The sequence below is a fragment of the Suricata suricatta genome, chromosome 16 (assembly GCF_006229205.1).
Source record: "Suricata suricatta isolate VVHF042 chromosome 16, meerkat_22Aug2017_6uvM2_HiC, whole genome shotgun sequence".
Classification (NCBI taxonomy): domain Eukaryota; kingdom Metazoa; phylum Chordata; class Mammalia; order Carnivora; family Herpestidae; genus Suricata; species Suricata suricatta.
In genome coordinates this window covers 33,037,797-33,059,252 of record NC_043715.1, presented here as the reverse complement: position 1 = coordinate 33,059,252, position 21,456 = coordinate 33,037,797, and the positions used below count along the sequence as shown (strand labels likewise).

Below are 21,456 nucleotides of genomic sequence, written 5' to 3'. Positions count from 1 at the left end.
CCTGCACGCCTGCCAGATCCTGGCAGATGCTCTGAACCCATCAGGTGGTGCTTGCCCTGCACAGAGATCTGCTGAGGCATGTGGTAGGCAGAATAATGTGCCCCTAAAGATGCCCATGCCCTAACCCTGACACCTGTGATTATGTTACCTTACATGGCAAGAGGGACTTTGCAGATGGAATTAAGGCTAAAGACCTCGACAAAGGGATATTATCCCTTTATCCAATGGACCAATCGTGTTATATGGATCCTTAAAAGCACCTTTCTGGTGATGTGACTACAGAAGAGTCTGAGAGAGGCAATGTCAAAGGCTTTGGTGACCAGAGACTAGGCCATGAGCTAAGGAATGTGAGTGGCTTCTAGGAGCTGGAAAAGGCCAAGGAAGTGCATTCTTCACAGGAGCCTCCTGAAAGGAATACAGTTCTGTCAACACCTTGAATTAAGCACAGTGAGACCTCTATTGTACTTCAGTTTATCTTTAGAACTGAAAAATAATAAATTTTTGTTGTTTTAAGCCACTGAGTTTGTGATAATTTGTTACAACAGTGATAGGAAACAAATACAGGGGTCTGGGCTAGGCTGGGCAAGAAGGGCAGGCACTGGTAGAGTCATACTCCAGAGGCTGCAGGATGGAACAGATGCCAGGAAAGAAGCAAGCTGCATTTGTGGCATGACCTGGCATGTATATGGTACAAAGAGTTGGAAGGTGAGCATATGGGGAGGAAATGGCTCATGCCCTGAATGTGTTACACAGGATTTCCAGAGCCATCTAACAGAGTTTGCAAGGAGATTACATTTCACTTACTTTGAAAAACCCTGCACCAAGTTGATGCTCAATAAATTTTGAGTGATTTAAGGTTGAATGAAAAATGTGCTAAAAGACTAAGTGAATGGAAAGATAAGTGTGAATTGAATGAAAACTGAGTGAGTAAAAATGCTATATCCAACCTTGATAATCTGGACACTTTGACCTTGGGTCAGGAAACCATATACCTAACCATGCCGAACTCCATGGAAAGCAAGGAAAAAGCCCAGAATAAAGCAAAATGTATTCCTGCTTCCTGATTGTATTTCTGCATGCAGGTGCTTTGAGCCTATTTCTAGGACTTGTCTGAGATTTGTACCTAGATTTGGAGCCAGAATATGAATTCCAGTTGGGATTTATCACACGTCTTCATCTGCTCAGGCCACCATAACAAAATGCCACAGATGGGGTGGATTAAACAATAGAGATTTATTTTTCACAGTTCTGGATGATGGAAAGTCCAAGATCAAAGTGCAGCCTGATTTGGTTCATGGTGAGGTCTCTCTTCCTGGCTTGCAGATGGCCAACTTCTTATTCTGTCCTCACATGACCTTTCTTCAGTACTGTGCTCAGATTGGGAGACAGAGAGAGAAAGAGAGAAACCTTGTTTCCTTCCTTTTCTTATAAAACCACTAACCCCATCATGAGGACCCCATACTCATGATCTAACCTACTCTTAACACCATTCCTTGGGGGGTTAAGGCTTCAACATATGAAATTGGGCACAGAGGACACAAACATTCAGTCTCTAACACCAGAACAGCTGTGTGATCTTCAGCAACTTGCTTAACCTTAGTGATCTCCATGGTCTCACCTGCAACTCAGAGTCTGGGATACAAGTAACAAAGATCACTCACAGAGTAACGTTCATATCTCATGCTCTGTGCTAAGTGCTCTCTGGGCATTAAACATCTTACCACTCCCAATAACCCTGTACATTCTGACAGTATATTTTCATTTTATTATAGATGTAACGAAATGTATAACACCTAGAAAGCCTAGAAAGAGGGAGTAACTCATTCATAATCACAGTGGCAAGGCCAAAATTTGGACCCACATCTATTTGAAACCAGAACTGGAATTCTTAACCCAACATAAAGGAATATTATGATTTAAAAAAAAATTTTTTTTACATTTTATTTAGTTTTGAGAGACAGAGAGAGACAGAGCGTGAACAGGGGAGGGACAGAGAGAGAAAGAGACACAGAATCTGAATCAGGCTCCAGGCTCTGAGCTAGTGGTCAGCACAGAGCCCAATGTGGGGATTGAACCCACAGACTGTGAGATCATGACCTGAACCGAAGTTGGATGCTCAGCCGACTGAGTCACCCAGGCATCCCAAGAATATTATGATTAAAGCAGATATCATGATTGCTCAAAAACTGTTCAGTCCTAGAAACACTTTGCACAACTAGGCAAAGGCAATTAAGGCCATGTAAATCCTCTCTCTTAATAGGAAATCAAAGGGAGCTCTAAAATACCTACAGTGGAATAACCAGTGTGTGTGTGTGTGTGTGTGTGTGTGTGTGTGTGTGTGTGTGTGTCTTTCCTCCTGTGTACATTTGCAGACATTGTGTAGAAACCGTCATTATGCAATAGAAATGTTCCACACAGAACAAAGCACTGTACAAGGCCTGCCATTCATGTGGCGTTCCCTAACAATTGATGCCTGCTGCCATTTTCCACTGGAAGAGAAATGTGATTTCTGTATGTCAGGTGACAGTCTTTAAAAGACCTCCAATGATTCATATTTCAATGTGTATTTAATCCACCCTGGCAAACAGCCTATGTGAGCCTCTCCACTGCCTTCTTCCTAGCAACCAAGGCCTTTTGTCATCACTACTTCAAATGGGCTTGCAGTTGCTTTACGTGTAGGGCTCAGATTCCTGACTCCAGGCCCGCCTCTCCCCTCCAGTGCACAGCATTGAAAGAAAGATGGATCAATGTGGCCTATACCCTGAGAATGAGTTTAGTGTCAAAGGTTCATGTCGATCTTGTTTATGAGTCTTCTAGCACAGCCCAGTGCATCATGTTGTTCAGAAATAAGAGGCTTATGTGAGGCTAGCTTGTAATTAGAGCTGAGTCAAGATTGTGCTATTCCATGATTTTGAGGCTGGGTCCCTCACTCCTGTCTTTGTGCAAGCCTCCAGGGGGCCACCCACTAGCTCCCATGATGGAAGGAGAGCAGGCATGGAAGAGGGGAGAAAAAATTGTGCTTCTTGAGCAGTATCTGACTCTACAGATAAATCAGTTTTTTTTTTTTAATTTCAGAGAGAGAGAGCACATGAGCAGGGGAAGGACAAAGGCAGAGAGGAGAGTGAGAGAATCCCATGCAGGCTCCATGCTCAGCACAGAGCCCAACTCAGAGCTTGATCCTATGACCCTGGGATCATGACCTGGGGTGCCTCAACTTACTGAGCCACCCAGGTGCCCCAATGCAGATAGGTTTTCTTTTTTCACTTTATAGATTACATATTTCCTAGGCTTTCAAAAAGCATCTCTATGTCAATGACTCTCAAGTTTAGTCTTCGGTCAAAGTGCCTTCACCAAAGTCTAGACCCAAAGAGCCAACACCAAATTGCCATCTCAGCCTGCATGCCATATAGACATCCCAGACTCACCATGTCCAACTGTTTGCTCTCCCACACACATATTCACACATGCTATCTCTGTTTTACTCACCTCAATAAATGACACCATTGTTTCTCCATCACTGAAACTTCTGTCTTTCTCTGACATCCATCCCATTGGCTACTCTGGTATATTCTACTTACCAAATATTCCTCAACTCTACACACTTCCCTCCATCCTCACTACTATTGTCAGCTTTTAAATACCATGAAATCCCTTAATTGGTCTCACGATGGCTACTCTTGGCCCTCCACAAAATTAGTTACTTCACTATGTCAAGAGTAATCTTTTTTAAACCAAAAATTGAATCATATCATTCTTCTGATTTAAGTACTTCTATGACTTCCCTTTATCTGTAATATAAAATGTAAAGTCTTTTCTCTGGACTACAAATGCCCAACATGAACTAACCCCTCACTCCCTCTGCAATTTTATCTCCTGACTGTTTTCCCCCTCATTTATTATGGTCTCACCAACCTGGATTTTTCTTGGTTCTGCAAATATGCAAGCTCTTCATTGTTTCCTGGTCACAACACATGTTCTATCTGCCTGGAAAGCTCTTACCTATGCTTTCCCCATGTTGTCTCCTTTTATTCCATTAAGAAACTCAGCCTTGGGATGTTTGGGTGGCTCATTTGGTTGAGCATCCAACTTTGGCTCAGGTCGTGATTTCATGGTGCATGAGTTTGAGCCCCACGTCAGGCTCTGTGCATACAGCTCAGAGCCTGAGGCCTGCTTTAGATTCTGCATCTCTCTCTCTCTCTCTCTCTCTCTCTCTCTCTCCCTCCCTCCCTCCCTCTAGCCCAGTCATGCTCTGTCTCTCTCTCTCTCAAAAATAAAGTCAAAACATTAAAAATTAAAAAAAGAAACCCAGCCTCATTACCCTATCTTCATAGTTTATGTACCTTCTCCATCCCCACCATACTCTATCATTTCACATGATTCATCTTTACAGACTTATAACAATTCATTTTTGCCCATTCTTTTCCTATCTTTTATTGTATATTGTAGTCTGCCCATTTTTCTTAGTGAATTTGGAACCAAGAGCAGAGGTAGCCTGAACGTCTCCAGGAGTGCCACATATTCCCAGGCACCCAATAAATACTGTCAAAAGGTAGAGGCTCTATCTGTGAGTTATAAGAGGGGGAATTCTAAGGGTGCTCTCTTATACCGCCTTTGTTGAGTCTCAACATCTTATTTTAGTATTTTGCAGGTCTTTAAATACCCATGGTTTATTTATGAACTGAGGGTTATTAACTGTTTGAAACTTCATTAAGTCCTTCCCTGGGGATAGTCTCGGCTGAGGTCCTTTTAGATGATCCCTCCCCAAGTATCTGTCTAGTTTAGATTTAATAGAAAAGTTTATTGTATGTTGATAAAATAATAATGAATTAACAAAGCCTTCACTGAGACTTAGGTAACAGATACATAATCTATCCTTGTTAAAGCACCATGCAAATGTTTTTAATAATCAGCATTTAATATGCAGCAACTCAGACGTAAATTCAGCCTCAACACACATTTGGAAAGTCATTTTAAGCGGCTCATGAGTTTCTTTGAGAAGGGAAAAACCTCTGCAATTGAGGCCAACTGTACAGTGGGACATCTGGTGTCCTTGAGTCCCTTAAACCCTGGTAGGGACCCTGGGGCCTTAGTTCAGGAGAAGCAGAGAACCCACCATTAGAAGATGCCCCCAGCTTCCTCTCCCCCAAGACACTGGGATTTGTAGATTCTTGCCACTTCTGCCATGAATTTTGAGATGATCCACCCAGAAAATGAATCAAGGATGCTATAACCGTAATTTGGACACCCATATTTATTTAAAACATTACAAGGATAGCTACTGAGGAGCTTCACAGTGGCAGGTGGGAACTGCCATAATAATTATATACAATAGTTTTGTCCTATATACAATAGTTAAATCTTACATGCTATTTGCTTTCTATCAGACTTGCCCTCTGGCTTGACTTTTCCAGACAGGTTCCTGTACCAATACTTAGACCAAATATCACAATAAAAGTTATTCTGTATCCTCTTTTCCTGTATCTTATTCTTGAAGGAATATTGATGCTTGGGTGGCTGACACTTGTGATCACCTTGAATTTGTGCAAGAGGTCACATTTCAGGTTGAGATTTTCAAGATTTTAGATAAGTACCCAGGAGAGGTGTAGGCAAGTTGATATGGAGGGGTCCCATTTCAACACATTGAGAAAGCCAGCTTATTCACAGATGGAGACCTACAGTATAACCAGACCATCTCCACCACTGACTAATCTCTGTGCCTGCAGTGCCCACCATCATCAAATTTCCTTGGGATTAAACTCTGAATTTGGTAAGGTGAAAGAAGTGTTGGGTTTGAAACTAAAATAATTGAATTAAAGGCCAAGACATCATCTTACTAGCTGTTGGTCCCTTGGGCAGGTCCCTTCTCTTCTGTGAGCCTAAGATAGGCATTGGATTTCATGAACTTGAAAGGCACTTTCAGCACATTGCAGTGCATTCTGTCTGGGGGAAGTGAGACATTTAATTTCAATAGTAGCCATAATCACCTTAGCACTGATTAGTTTGCTCAATATGGAAACACCTTGAAAAGAGAGAGCAGGTCAGTAAGAGTGTGTCTGCCAAGACAGGGAATCGTACTCAAGTCAGGCAACTGGGGAGTGAGATGGCTGGGAGAACAAATCCTAGCACGGCACTTCTGTGAGAAGCTCTGGTATTAAGGCATGAGATGCGGACATTTGAAAGCAAAGAGAAGAATAAAGAAGCAAGGGGAGAAGTGCAAAGAAAAACAAACTCCACTATGTTGGCCTTTTGGCCAGGAATGGTCTCTGGCCACTGGGAACAAGTAATCTCGGCTCTGTGTTTGTCCCAGAACTTGGAGTGGAAGAGCCATTCGGTACATTTGAAGCCATATTGCCTGAAATCCACTCCTGATGAGTTTCTTAAACTCACTGTGCTTTCATGTCTACATCTGGAAATTGGGACCTATAGCCCTCATAGAGCATCATGAGTCAAACGAGTCCATAAAGGTAAAATTTAGCTCAGTAAGGTTTTCTATTATTTTCCCTCTGCTCCTGTATTTCTATTTCATGATGAGTGAGGATGGGAGGTGCAGAGAGAGAAAACCTGATTCCCCTGTCCTGTAGATAATAACCTCCTTAGCTCTTACCATACTTTCGTAGAGATTCTGTCATCTCTTAGACTGTCAGGCCAAGAACAGTGCCTCAGACAATGGCCTTGGGCAACATAAAAGGGATTTACAGCCCAACTAACAACTCAGGCTGTTTCCTCCTCTAGGGGGATTTTGTCTTTTGAGGATCTAAAATTCCAGGGAAGAAATTACAGAGTCATCTCTTAGCTTTGCCCCCAAGCACCTGTCTAGTATTTTTTAGCATTTTCAAATATATACATACACATATACACCTGTACATACATGTTTCTATGTATGCACACGTATATGCACTCATAGACACACACACCTATACACACACAAATCTGCAGAAAGAGAAATATACATATAAACATGCACACATATACACTCACACAGAATAATATATGTGTGTACACATAGAGACATGTACTGATATACATATACCCAGAAAAGTAAAAATATTGATATATGTATCTATACTGGTACAATGTCACTTGATACATGGTTACACTCTCACAAAGTGTATGTCCATGAACTGGACCATATGTCCAGCAACTTTAAGGAACAGAAAACCTAGGAAACCATGCCTTCAGCCCTCAGTTCTAGTTCAGACACAGCTTGTAGCTGTGCTAGGGACTCAGAGTGAAAGACAGAGGCAGGTCAGAGGAGACTGTTCCACAGGCTCTAGGAAGGTCCAGCTGTCAGAAGCTCGCCAGCCCTGAGATCCCATGGAAGTGGACACCAGGCTCTCCTGGTCAGAGGGTAAGCAGGAGTGCTCTGTTTCTTAGACTTATGGGCCCCAATCAGCTTTTCCACCATCTATGAAAAGGAATTTCTGAGGAGCTCCTGACCAACCAAAAGTACAACCAGCCAAGAGTAACTTCATCCTGATCAGATTCACTAAAAGAAGAGGAAACTCAGCTGGGCTTTAGCCAGAGTTCACCAGAAGTCGGGGGCAGGGGTGAAAGATGACTGGGGAGAGTCATGATGCTATGGTGCCTCCACTGCACCTTTGAGAAGGTTCTGCCTAGAGAATTTCTGCCACATTTCTCCATGAGGTTTTGTTGATTCGAAATCACTCATGGCTCACTGTTCCCACTGCCCCTCACTTACAGGTTACAGTCCCATGACTAGCATCCTCACAAGGCACCTATTGCCTACTTCAAGATGATAATTCCCACCTGCTCATGAAGGCCCCAGAGTCACCATCAAGACAAATAAAAGGCTCCAAGTCATGGATAAGATGACCACTGAAAAACTCAGTCTAAAATAATCTACTTTGCATGTTACCTGGAGGTGAAAAATAGGATGCATCCCATTATGATTTCCCAGAATGACTCAAAGAGCATTCTCAACTCTTAAGAATTCCTCAAGTTGTCTTCCATCATAAAAGTCATTTATGGGAGTCTTCCATTCAAACGTACCCAGAATGAGTAGTATATTTACTTTTAGAAGCTATTACCACAAAAAGAGCTCATAGAACAGATAAATTTTAATAGATAACACTCTAAAATATTGGGCACTCCCTTAGAACTCTCACTTGACTGGGCTACCCAAAGTGAGCCAGTTCAAAACTCCTTATTTGTCCAACTGCAGATGGAAATGTTCAGGTAGAAGCAAAATGACCCACCAGTTATGAGAAACTTGTGGAAGGATTCATGTACAATGAAAAGTCTGGTCTGAACAGCCATGATGTCCTAACCAACTCTGTGAGTTTGTGAATCCATGACATGATGGAAAAGACACAGGACTTTGGAATAAGGCTTAGCTCATGAATTGGGGAGCCAAATAGGGAGTTTGTACTTGAAATGTAAATCCTAGTGCCTAATTCAGAGCCAGGTTTCTACTTGGAAAGGACTAAAAGAACAGATGATTGATTGACACTCCAAGTTTTACCATGTCCCATAAGCCCTCATAACCAGTCCCTGCTGTGTGTGTGTGTGTGTGTGTGTGTGTGTGTGTGTGTGTCTGCGCCTTGTGCTCATATGTTCCCTACATTCTCATGTGAAGTGACTTAGGGTCTAAGAATATGCCCACTTCCATGGCTCTGTGCTTGCCATTTCCTGAGCAAGTGCTCGAATCCTCCATTTCTCACCTTTTGGACTCCTACACATGCTTCAAATCTCAGTCCAAGAGGTATCTTCTCTGAGTAGCCTTTTTTAACCCACCTTTCCTGGATGTTGTGTCCTTCTATGAGCTCCTTGAGCACAATGTTGGAATTTTTGCTTTCTTCTAAATGTCTCCAGTTAGACTACATGAACCTTTTCTGAAGGGATCTGGCCTTTATCTTATTGTTATTTTTAGTAGTATCTTAGGGTCTGGTATATAGCAGGTGTTTTGATAGTATTAGCTGCATGCCTGTATGAATTAAGTGGATATGAGACAGCTAGTGTAGTGGTTAAGAGCAGGCTTTGAGCTAGACTGCCTGGTTTGTATCTTTGTTCTGCCACTTACTAATAGTTGGACTCTGATAAATGTCCTTGTCCTCTCTGTATCTCAGCTTCCTCATCTGCAAAATGGGAATTATTATAATAGGGCTATTGTGAGGATTAAGTGAGCTACAATACATAAAATGTTTAAATAATGGCCAGTACATAGTAAGCACTCAGTGCATATTCGCTGTTATTATTACATCAAATGAGTGCAAATGCATTCCCATCTGGGCATTATCAGTGATTCTGAAGACTTCTTTTCAATGGTCTATGCCAAAAGAGAAGGCGGCAAGAAATGACTCTACTTGCCCTTTGGCTCCTATAACCATCCCTTCTCTGGGGCCCAAACATCCTCTATTTAGGCTGAGTGGACTTTATTTACAAGGGCCTAGTTAATCAAGTCCATCTGTAATGTAAATGTGCTTCTCATTATGCTAATGCAAGCACTAGACATGCAAATCCATAAGCATTTGCATGCCTAATGCAACAGTTCTTGTCCACCCTGTTCTGTTGCTATTTACTATCTAGTTTTTATGACTTATGGATTTCCAACCCTTTAAATTTATATCAGCACCGTGACATATCTGCAAGCAGCGACAGTTTTATGAGCACTAAAAAAGCTGCAACACACCACCACTAAATACTAATGACATAAATGCTAGCTGTAATGGCCCCTATTTTTATTACAATACCAAACCTCAATATATTGCAATTACCTCTGTACTCAAACCAGACCAAGCCACACTGTACAGGAGCCAGCCCAGTGGAGGAGATGTGACCCACAGTAGAGTTTCCGGGTCAAGCCAGTCTATATAACTCTAAGAAGCTGATGTCAGCAATTATGGCAGGGATTTCATCTCAAGAGTCCACTAGGCCTGGAAGTCAGAGGTCTCCATCAGAGACAATACACTCAGATGCTGAAATGGGCCTTACAACCCACAGGTATTGCTTAGAGATGGCTCAGATGTTTTAGCCCTGCCACTCTCTGCTCTCCCCATGAAAAGGAAGAACAGAATCAAGGAAAGGTGTTACAACTACATATTCTTACTCCCAAATGTGTCCCTAACCTGTTTTGTGACCCTGAGCAAGTCCTTTTCCTCCCTAGCCTTTAAATTCTTCATCTGAAGAAGTGAACTAAATATTACTAAGGGTGCTTCCAACTCCAATATGCTGGGACTGACTCTATAGAAAATTCAAGCCCAAGATGTGGCCATTAATTTTCTCCAGAATGAAAATGTATCTACCAAGACATTTTTATGCCTGGTTTTATAAGTTCTGATTTTGCACCTTAAAATAATAACATCTTGAATTTATTTTATGGCATTTTCCATCTAAAACACTTTTCTGTCTGTCATGGCATTCATCCTTGGTGTCCTGGGAGAGTTGAGCTAGACAGGAATTTTTTTTCCATTGTGAAGGTGGAGAAGTTGAGGCTGGGAAAGGGGACAAGGCTCAAGTGACAGATGTGCATCAGTTGAGAACATGGGGGTATTTTCTGGGGGCAGAAAGCCTGGATGGGGGCATTCAATGGTCAGAGGAAAAACAGGAGTGGATGGTCTTGAGAGAGAAGAAGATCACTAAGGACAAACTACCCTATCAAAGGTCAGTCCCCTGCTTCCATATTCCCTCTAAGTCATGAGAGGAAGTCCTGCTGGCTCAATTCAGGAAAGATGATGCTTAACTTATTTGCTGAATAGCATTTTCAATACCAGAACTTCTCTTGATCATTATTTGACTAAGACTATTAAAATCCATCCAGAATGAAGATAAATTGCTGAGACTTGTTAAAAAGTGGTGTCATGGACTGAATTGTGTCCCCTCAAAATTCATATATCAAAGTCTTAAGCCCTAACTTGATTATGTTTGGAGACAGGGCCTTTAGAGAGGTAATTAAAGCTAAATGAGGTTTAAATGCAGGGCTCAAAACCAGTATGAGTGATGTCTTGTAACAGGAGAGACGTTAGAGATGTATGCACACAGGGAAGACCACAGGAGGGTAGAGTGAGAAGGTGACCATCTGCAAGCCAAGGAGAGAGGCTACAGGAGACACCAAACCCACCAACACTTGATCTTGGATATCCAGCTTCCAGAACTGGGAGTAAATAAAGTTCTGTTAAGCCACCAGTCTATGCCTGGTATTTTGTTATGGCTCTGGTTAGCTCCCTCAAAGGAAAAGGTGCAGGAGTAAGCTTAACCTCACATTAAATGGAAATCTGTGTCTGAAGAGGCTGAGGATATAAAATGACAGGGAATGGCAGATTCATCTTCAAGGAAATATCTTGGATGTCTCAAAATCCCATGCAGGAATGAATAGGATCCTGAGAAAACTTCCCAGTAAACTTTCGATAAAGAGCAAATTAACAAAGAGATGAAAAGAATTCCAATATATGATATCAGCAAACAACTACTCACTCCTGTACCACAAAATAGAGAACAGTCACCCTGGGTGTGAGCATGTGTTTGACAGAACTTAAATTGTATCTCCCATATGACATCTGAAATCCTCATAAAAAAATGAAAAAGTTACCTCTTTAGGTAAGGCATTATTCTTTAGTATTAATATAGTTGATTGACCATAGGTTTCTATATCACTTAAGACTTTGGTTGGCAACAAAAGTAAACCCAACCCTTAAGCAAAAAAAGGAAATCATGTGAAAAGTTTATAAATCTAAGCATTCTCAGGCACAGCTGGAAGAAAAAGCTTTGATATATCATTAAGACAAGGTTTTCTTGTTTGCTTACATCTATCTTCCTCTGTGTTAGGGTGATTGTCATGAAGCTCCTCCCTTTTGATCCCATAATGCCATAATGATCCCATAGCAGGGGCATCTGGGTGGCTCAGTTGGTTAAGCATAATGATCCCATAGCTATACAATGTATTTCCTTTCACATCCCATTGGCTCCAGTGGGATCACAGGAACAAATCAGTATGTCCCAGAAAACTTATGACTCTGATTGGCCAGTTAAAAGTCACATGTGGAGGAAGTAGAGGAGTCAGCTTCACTCAAAGCACACAGATCACTGCTGGAGGAAGAGTTGGGGGAGAGACACATCTTTAACTGAGAAATGAGGGCTGACAGAGTGAATGGATGTTTGGGTGGTCAAAACACAACCAATGTCCATTCTGACATGACTTCTTTTTGTAGGTAAATTTTTTATATTAATTCCCTAAGTGTAAAACGAGGAAAGGTAGAGGCATTGCCCAATGAAGGCATATCTGGATTGGTCCATGTGCTCTCAGTTGCATGTAACCAGTCATCTTGACTATTGAGGAAATAGTCCTTCAGGACCCATCTGAAGAGTCACCTATTGGAACTCTGGTCTCAGTTATGACATATAAGGAGCTTAAATGTCATCATTCCCATCCTTACAACAAGAAAAATCTAAAAAAAACTAAAAAATCAATGTAATTTTTGGGCCCATTAGAGATTTGGGGTTACAGGGCAAACTGATGTCCTGAAATGTGGAGAGATGGTTAAATACAGAAAAACACAGCCAAAATCAGCTTACTTGGAGTAGAAGCTACTGGAGTCTTAAATAAATATGACAAATATATACAAATTTTGGTGAATTTCTGAAGGATGAATGTGGATGAATGTGAACTAGCTTGAGAGTGAGAAAATCATGGGGGCCACATCTTAAATTTGTCCTCACATTTTCATGGGTTCTAACTCCAGAAACTCTGCCAGATCTCCATGGTGAACAGCCAAGACAAATCCCTCATATTTCTGACTAAGAGAGGGAAAAAGTAACATTTTAAAATATATGCAGTGCATTCTCCATAACAAAGTCCTCTTCTCCAGTTAAAAGAATTTTACCAGAGCCTTATCTCAAATAGGCGCAAAGTCACTTACCCACCTGCAACCCCCTCTAGACTCCTTATCTCACCTAAAGAAAGAGAGAGAGAAAGAGAAGTAAGAAACTCTTGTAAAGGTGGGAAGCTAAAACACTGAGATTGAATCATAAAATTATAGAATGCCTACCCTTGCCCCACACCTTACACCATAGTGACAGGATCCTGATGTAATAATAGTGAATTACAGCTGAAATAGCTGCAAGTCCCAGATTCCACTTAAGAAGATTTTTGAAAAACCATAAACAACAGGAAAGACAGAAACAAGAACACTAAAAGAATCTGAAGCCCATGACACTTATGCACACATTAAACAAAAGCCAACACCTAGATAGATTGAGATAAAACTTCACAGTAAAGGCCTATCTACCTCAGTTCTTATTACCTAACATATCATGTCTGGCTTTGAAAAAATTATAAGATATCATGAAAATACAGTTTGAAGAGACAAAGCAAGGATCTGTACCAGACTCAGATGTGACACAGATTTTAGGATCATTAGATAGGAAATTTTAAATGACTATAATTGATATGTTAAGCTCTCTAATGGAAAAAATAAACAACATGCAAGAACAAGTGGATAATGTAAGTAGTAAGATGGGAACTCTAAGAAAGAATCAAAAGGGATTCTAGAAACCAAGGAAGAATGCCTTTGATGAGCTTATCAGTAGATTGGACACAGATGAGGAAAGAGTAAGTGAGCCAGAAGATATGTCAATAGAAACTTCCCAAACTATAATATAAAGAGGGGAAAAAAAGAATGAAAAAAATTCATCCAAAAGAATATCCAAGAACTGTGGGACAATTTCAAAAGGTATAACATACATGTAATTAGAATACTAAAAGGTACAGAAAGAGAGAATAAAATAAAAAAGTAGTATTTACAGAGAAATTTATAATATTATAGTTTAATAGATTATAGCATATATTATAAAAGAAGAAATAGCTAAAATCAATAATCTAAGCCTCCACATTAGAAAACTATAGAAGAAAAGCAATTTAAGACCAAAGAAAGCAGCAGAAAAATAATAAAAATTAGATTAGAAGTAAATAAAAGAGAAAAAATAAAGGAAAAAAATCAACAAAACCAAAATATGGTTCTTTGAAAAGATTGACGAAATTCATAAATCTCTAATCAGGCTCGCCAAGAAATAAGAGAGAAGACACAAATTACTAACAGAAATAAAAAGGGACCTCTACTACTGATTCCATGTACATCATGGAGAATCATAAAAGGATAAGAGTGCCCATAAATTTGATGACTTAGATGAAATGGACCAACTACTTGAAAGACATAAACTATCAAAACTCTCAAAAGGAGAAACAGATCATCTGAATAATCTGTTTCTAACAAAGACATTTGCTAAATAATTAATAACCTTTCCAAAAGAAAGCACCAGGCCCAAATAGTTCCACTGGTGAATTCTACCAAATGTTTGCAGGGGGAAAGTAATGTCAATTTGCTACAATCTCTTCCAGAAAATAAAAGCAGAGGAAAAACACTTCCTAGCTCATCCCACGAGAACAACATTGTCTTAATACCAAAACTCTACAAGGACATTACAAGAAAGATCACAGACAATATATCTCATGAGCATAGATATAAATATGCTCAATAAAATATTAGCAAACTGAACCCAACAATGTATAAAAAAGTTATAGACCACAGTCAAGTGGCATTTATTCCAGGTACACATACACAAGCCTCAATCAACATATAAAAATCAATCAAAATAATCCCTCTCATTTTTAGAATTCCCAAGCCTCTCTCTGAGCCACACCAACAGGCTAAAGAGAAAATCATATGATCATACCAATTGATCAAGAAAAGACATTTGAAAAAATCCAGTACCCATTCAGGATAAAAACTCTTAGCATCTAAGAATAGAGACGTTTCTCAATTTGATAAAGAACATTTACAAAAATCCTCCATCTGAAATTATACACAGTGGTAAAATAACTGGATACTTTCCCCCTAAGATTGGGAACAAGGCAAGGATATTTATTATCACCACTCCTACTCAACTTTATGTTGGAAGTCTTAGCTAATGAAGTAAAACAAAAACACAAAATAAAGTTTTGCAGATTGGAAAAAAGGAAATAAAACAATCTTTGTTTGCTGATGATGTCATTTTTATGTAGAAAATTCCAAAGAATCAATGAAAAAAACTCTTGGAACTCATAAGCAAGGTTGCAGGATACAAGGCTAATATTAAAAAATCAATTGCTTCCTCTATGATAGCAATGAACAATTGGAATTTAAAATTAAAAACACAATTCCACTTAAATACTCAAAAGTATAGTTAGTTATATGTCTAACTAAATATGTATGGTATTTATATGCATTAAACTACAAAACTGATTAAACAAATCAAGAAAATCTAAATAAATGAAGGAATATTCCATGTACATAGATTGGAAAACTCAGTATTACAAGGATACCAATTCTTCCCAAGTTGATTTGTAGGTTCAGTGCAATCTCAGCAAGCTATTTTGTACTAGATCTTAGCCAAAAGGCTGAGAAGTGAATATAAGCAAGCTATTTTGTATATCTTGACAAAATGTGTCTAAAGCTTATATGGACAGGCAAAAGAGCCAACACAATACGGACCAGAAGAAAAAAGCTGGAGAACTGACACTACGCAACCTTAAGACTTACTATAAAGCTGAAATAATCAAGACAAGGTGGTATTGATGAAAGAAAGGACACATAAATTAGTAGTATAGAATTAAAAGCCCCAAAATAGACCCACACAAATATAGTCAATCAGTCTTTGACAAAGGAGCAAAGGCAAGTCAACAAAAAATCATCTTTCCACCAAATAATACTGGAACAATTCAACAACCTGATGCAAAAATATGAACTAGATAGAGACCCTGCACCTTTTCCAAAAAAGTAACCCAAAGTAGATCATAGACCCAAATATAAAGTACAAAACTATGAAACTTCTTTAAAAAATGATGGGGAGAAATTCTAAGTGATTATGGGTTTGGTGGTAAGTTTTTAAATACAGCTCTCAAAGAACAACCCTTGTGAGAAAAAATTGGTAAGTTAGACTTTATTAAAATTTAAAGCTTATGCTCTTTAGAAGACACTATGAACAGAATAAAAAGACAAGCCATGGACCAGAAGAAAATATTTTCAAAACACATATCCAATAAAGAACTTGTATCTAACAAATACAAATAATTTATAAACTCAACAATAATGTTGTAAGTACCCTAATTTAAAAATAGGTAAACAGATATCTCACTAAAGAAAACATACAAATGGAATGGAAAATAAGCATATTAAAAACTGCTCAACATCAGCAATTCCATTACTGAATTATACATTAAAGAATAATTGGGTACCATTGCACAAGTATTAGACTGGCTAAACTACAAAAAAAATTAACAATTCCAAGTGTTTATGAAGACACAGAACAACAGGAACTTTCCTTCATGACTGGTGGAAATGCAAAATGGTGCAGCCACTTTGGAATAAAGCTTGGCAGTTTCTGACAAGACCAAACATGATCTTACCACATGATCCAGCAATTGTCCTCCTAGGTATATACCTAAGTATTTGAAAAAAATGTATGTCCACAAAAAATCCACATGCCAATATTTATGGAATCTTTATCCATAATTGTCAAAAAGTACAAGCAACCAAAATGCCCTTCAATAGGTGAATGAATAACTGCTACATTCATACAGTGGGATGTTATTCATCAGTAAAAATAAATGAGCTGTCAAGCATGAAAAGACATAGAACCTTAAATACATACTGCTAAGTGAAAGAAGCCAGTTGAGAAGGGTGCATGCTGTATTATTCCAATTATACAACATTCTATAAAATACAAAGCTATAGAGACAGTAAAAAGGTCAGTGTTTTCCCAGGGATTGGGAGAAGGTAGAGGGAAGGGATGAGTCAACATAATACAGGGAATTTTTAGAGCAGTGAAAGTATTCTGTATGATACTTGAATAGCGGAGACATGGCATTATGCATTTGCTAAAACTCATAAAAGTTTTAAAGAGTAAACTAATGTATGCAAATTTTAAAAATTAGGAGTTTGGGGGAATCACAGGAAGCAATATAGATTGTGACAAGAGAGTCTACCTGTATTACAAATGTATGGAACAACTTCAGAGAAGAGCATGGAGAAAAGGTGCTGACCTAAGTAACTTTGGAAATGAAGTGTCAGAATGGTGTCCGTAAGACTAAAGGCAAGAGGAACTTCATATAAGAACCGTGTTCTACTTGATAAAGCTATTTCCTATATGGGTGCTGTAGGTTAATAATTCTGAAACCACTATAAATGTATACTGGAATCAAACAACTAAGTATATGGATGTTGGGTATTAGGAGCCAAATTTCTCACTGTTAGGGTGGAAATTTACATATGAACAAAGGGAGAAGGCCAGAATGATCCATAACAGCTTAGAGACATAACAGCTAGAGACATCACTACGAACTTATTCTTTGTTTAATGTAGATACAATGGTTACATATAGAAATAGTTACAGGGGCACCTGGGTGGCTCAGTCGGTTGAGCATGCGGCTTCAGCTCAGGTCATGATCTCAAGGTTCGCGGGTTCAAGCCCCACGTTGGGCTCTGTGCTGACAGCTAGCTCAGAGCCTGGAGCCTGCTTCAGATTCTGTGTTTCCCTCTCTCTCTGACCCTCCCCTGCTCGCACTGTCTCTCTTTGTCTCTCAAAAATAAATTAAAAACATTTAAAAACATTTAAAAAGAAATAGTTAAAAAAAAAAAAGAAATAGTTAAAAATATGGTATATGCATGGGTTACATACATTTTCTAGCCCTGTCAGCTGAGAGGCCCAAAATGAAAGACACCCCAGTAGCAATGAGCACACCTGGTGCCCAGATCTTGGTTTCTAGTACCATTCTCCATTAAAGGAACCACAGCTCCTTGAAGAAATGGGGTAGGAAATGTCTGAGATGAACTTCAAACGCCAAAAAAAAAGTAAGGAACTTAAAGATGTCTGTCAAAGCGGGCACATCAAAGAGACAAAAGCCAACTGAAAGAGCTTCTAATGGCCAAAGCTGCAATGATATGAGCAACATAATGAAGTAGTATTAGATTGTAACCCCCAACTGTAAAGTGAATATCCAGGAGCCCATACTGATATAAATAAATGATTGAATAAATAAGTAAATGAGGGAGAAGAGACAAATCTCTCTTGTGGAAGAATTCCAAATAATCCACATAGATACACAGCTCCCAAAATGAGGAAGAATAACTCCCTACTTTTTGAACCTAGGCTGTACATATTGAGTTCCTTTTGAAGAAAACAGTCTGGAAAGGGGAAGGAGATTAACTTTACTGCAGAGAAGCCTAACAAACACTACCTCAGCCAGGTGACTAAGGTCAGTATGAAGGGTGATAAACCATGTCGATGGTACACTTGATATAATAGGATGAAAAAGGCACTCCCTTTTGTGGTCTCTCTCCTAAAACCCCACAACTCCACTCTAATCATGAGAAAAATACCAGAAAAATTCTGATAAAAGGACATTCTACAAAATACTTGACCAGTACTCCTCAAAAATGCCAAAGTCATCAAAAATAAGAGAAGTTTTGAGAAACTGACAGCCAAGAGGAGCCTTCGGAGACATGACAACTAAATATAATGCAGCATTCTGGATGGGATCCCAGAACAGAAAAAAAAAATCAGGTAGAAACTAAAGAAATCTGAATGAAGCATCGACTTTAGTTAACAATAATTTATTAATATTGGTTCATTAATTGTGACAAATGTACCATATTCACATTAAGATGTTAGTAATGGGAGAACCTAGGTAAGAAGGTATGGGAGAACTCTCTGTATTATCTCCTTAATTTTTTTTATCAGTACAAAACTATTCTAAAAAGTAAAGTCTAGCGAAAACAAAACAGTTATATTCTGTCTGAAGCCTTCTGTTTTCTCCAAGCTCCCATGGGACTTGGCTTCTTCTCTCCCTACTACACACGGCACTGGCCGCGTTCTCCATGCCTGCCTTCTCCCCAGCCCCTCAGCCTCCCCAGAGCACCAATGCTGTCATCCTTAACCTGTAACCCTGCCATCATTTGAAGAAGGGGAATTGTACCTTCTGAGGATGGTTTTATAGACAGTAACCTGTGCCTGCATGCAGATGTTCTGGTCTGTTCCAGAAACAGCCTGCCCTATTGCCAATTGCCTTGCCGTCTCTGGAGACACTGCTGTCTGTATTAAGGGCCTCATGTGCCCCCATGGAACCGCTCTCTCTTCAGAGGCAGAGAACATATTGGCCACTTCAGGACAAAGCTCCAGGCCTAGAGTCCAATTACAGCCCCTTTCCTCTTGCCCGGCTGCCCTCTGTCTCCTCTCTGGGGCTCAGGGGCCTTCTTTTCCTCAGTGGGGATCAGTTGCTTAGAATCAGGAAGGTCGGCTTTAGTCTGGGTTGTTTTCCCTGCCTGAAGCAGTGAAGCGGTTCTATTTTTAAAACCCTTGGTTTCTCTCTGTCTTGCTCAGAAGGTGGCTGGTGCTCCAGGACCTGCTCAGGATAAACGCTCCTCTTTGCTCTTCCCTCTCTCGCCTGCTTTTATGCCATTGCCAATATTGTCCTCCCCCTGGTGTCATTGGGGGAAGTTGGGCTCATAATTCTTCCAGAGAAGGCTTTAGAAAGAAAGTACTTAAGTTCAATCAAAGTGTCAGGTCTGAGTCGTGTGTGTGGTGGATGCAGGTGAGAGGAGCTTAGGAAGCCCACCTTCACACATCACCATCTTCTTTTCTTCTCCCCTCTGTAGCAAGGCCCCTTCTGGGTCTTGGCCAGGAGCACGTATGGGGTGAGGGCCACCCTACCAGAAACCAATCAAACAGCAGCCTCAAGAGGAGAGACTTTGCTACAGGAGCACACACGCAGCACACACGTGTCCGCATAGACACACACTCATGTGCGTGCATGTACATGCACACGCACGCACAATCATTCAAGTCTTTGTAACATGGCAGAACTTTATTTTTTTAGGTTTATTTACTTACTTTGAGAGACTGAGAGAGAAAGAGAGTGCGTGGGGGAAGGGAGAGAGAGGGAGGGAGAGAGAACCCCAAGCATGCTCCACACTGTCAGCACAGAGTTCCATGTGGGCTAGAACTCACGAACCATGAGATCATGACCTGAGCTGAAATCCAGAGTCGGACGATTAGGCAACTGAGCCACCCAGGAGCCCCTCATGACAAACTTTCTCAGAGCTTTCCCCAGATGGTCTCCGTGTCTCCCCTCAGCCAGTTCGTCTCTTCTCAGGGCTCCTGACTTACTTTAATGCCTGTGAAGGCCACGTTTATTCCTCCATCTTAGACCTATCCTCAGACCTCCAAACCTTGATATTCAGCTATTTGACATTTACGTATGATGTCTCAAAGGAACTTCAAATGTATCATGTCCCACACTGACCTCACAACCCCTCCTGCCCCCAGATCTAGCTCTCCTCTCTGGGAGTGGCACTGTCATCTTACAGCATAACCCGAAACCTTGGATAAATCAGAAGCATCCTTGACGCCCTCATTCCCTCACCTCTGCATCTAATCCATCATTAATCGTAAAGACTTCGCTCCCAAATATCTCAGATCACCTACTTACTCTCTAACCTCACTGTCACTGTCATAGTCCTAGCTGTCTCTGTCCCTAAGCCTAGATGGCTGTCACAGATGGCTGTCTGTCACTGGATTCCCTGCCTCTACTCCTGTCCCCTTCCAGGCCAGCCTGACTCCTTTCTTTCCCTGACCTGGGGCAACATTGCCCCTTTATCAGTCCCCCCAAAGCTTCCACAGATTTGTGGGGTTTTCCTCACCCTGGGGGTTTCACACATGCTGTTTCTTTTGCCTAGAATGCTATGCTGTGCCCCACCCTCTACCTTGGCCCAGTTCATTCCTAGTAACACTTCAAATCTCAGCTCAAAATGAGACCTTCTTATAGCTCAAAGTTCCCTGTGCAGGCACTTATGCAACTCTATGATGGTTGGAATAAGGTATGCCTATTTGCTCAAGGGCAGAGTTGTGTCTATTTAGATCATGCTGTAATCTCAGCACTTGGAACAGGATCTGGCTCCTAGTAGGAGCTCAATAACCATTTTTATCTTGAGTGGATGGACTCTCCCAAAGAAATAAACTTTTATTACCCTTATTTCTATACAGCACAGAGATACACTACAACCAGCCTGGGTCACACAGCTGTTTGTAGCAGGGCCATAATTTGAACAAGGTCAAGTTGACTCTAAAGCTTATGCTGCTGATCAATATGTTATCCTGACCTATCCTTCTGTGTTCGTGGGACCTGTGGGCCAAGTCCTGAGGATTCTCTCCTCCTGACCAGGCACCACCCACACTGGAGGAGAGGGTAATAAACCACGTGGAAATCTGAACCAGAAGTTGAGGGGTGGTGTGCAAAAATCCCACGGAGAAAGCACTTGAATCACTGCACTGCCAGCATCCATGGTCTTCTCCTTTGGTCTTCTCAATGGTAACTAATGTTGATTAAATATCTACTGTGTGCCTGACACTATTTTAGCTGTTTTACATATATTCACTTAATTAAGCCTCACCAGAACCTTTTGAAGTAGG

General features: G+C 40.4%; 1 long non-coding RNA gene across 2 annotated transcripts; it reads right to left on the bottom strand.

The window, feature by feature from the left end:
* Nucleotides 1–1,213: 1,213 nt before the first annotated feature.
* LOC115281169 lies at nt 1,214–12,957 on the bottom strand. Of its 2 annotated transcripts, XR_003904139.1 has the most exons (4): nt 12,873–12,956; nt 12,673–12,750; nt 11,761–12,039; nt 1,214–1,367 (listed from the first exon to the last, which is right to left on the bottom strand). It is a non-coding gene; the product is annotated as an uncharacterized LOC115281169 (long non-coding RNA). The 2 variants fall into 2 exon arrangements; XR_003904138.1 differs by lacking the exons at nt 11,761–12,039; nt 12,673–12,750 and having other exon boundaries at nt 12,873–12,957.
* Nucleotides 12,958–21,456: the final 8,499 nt, after the last annotated feature.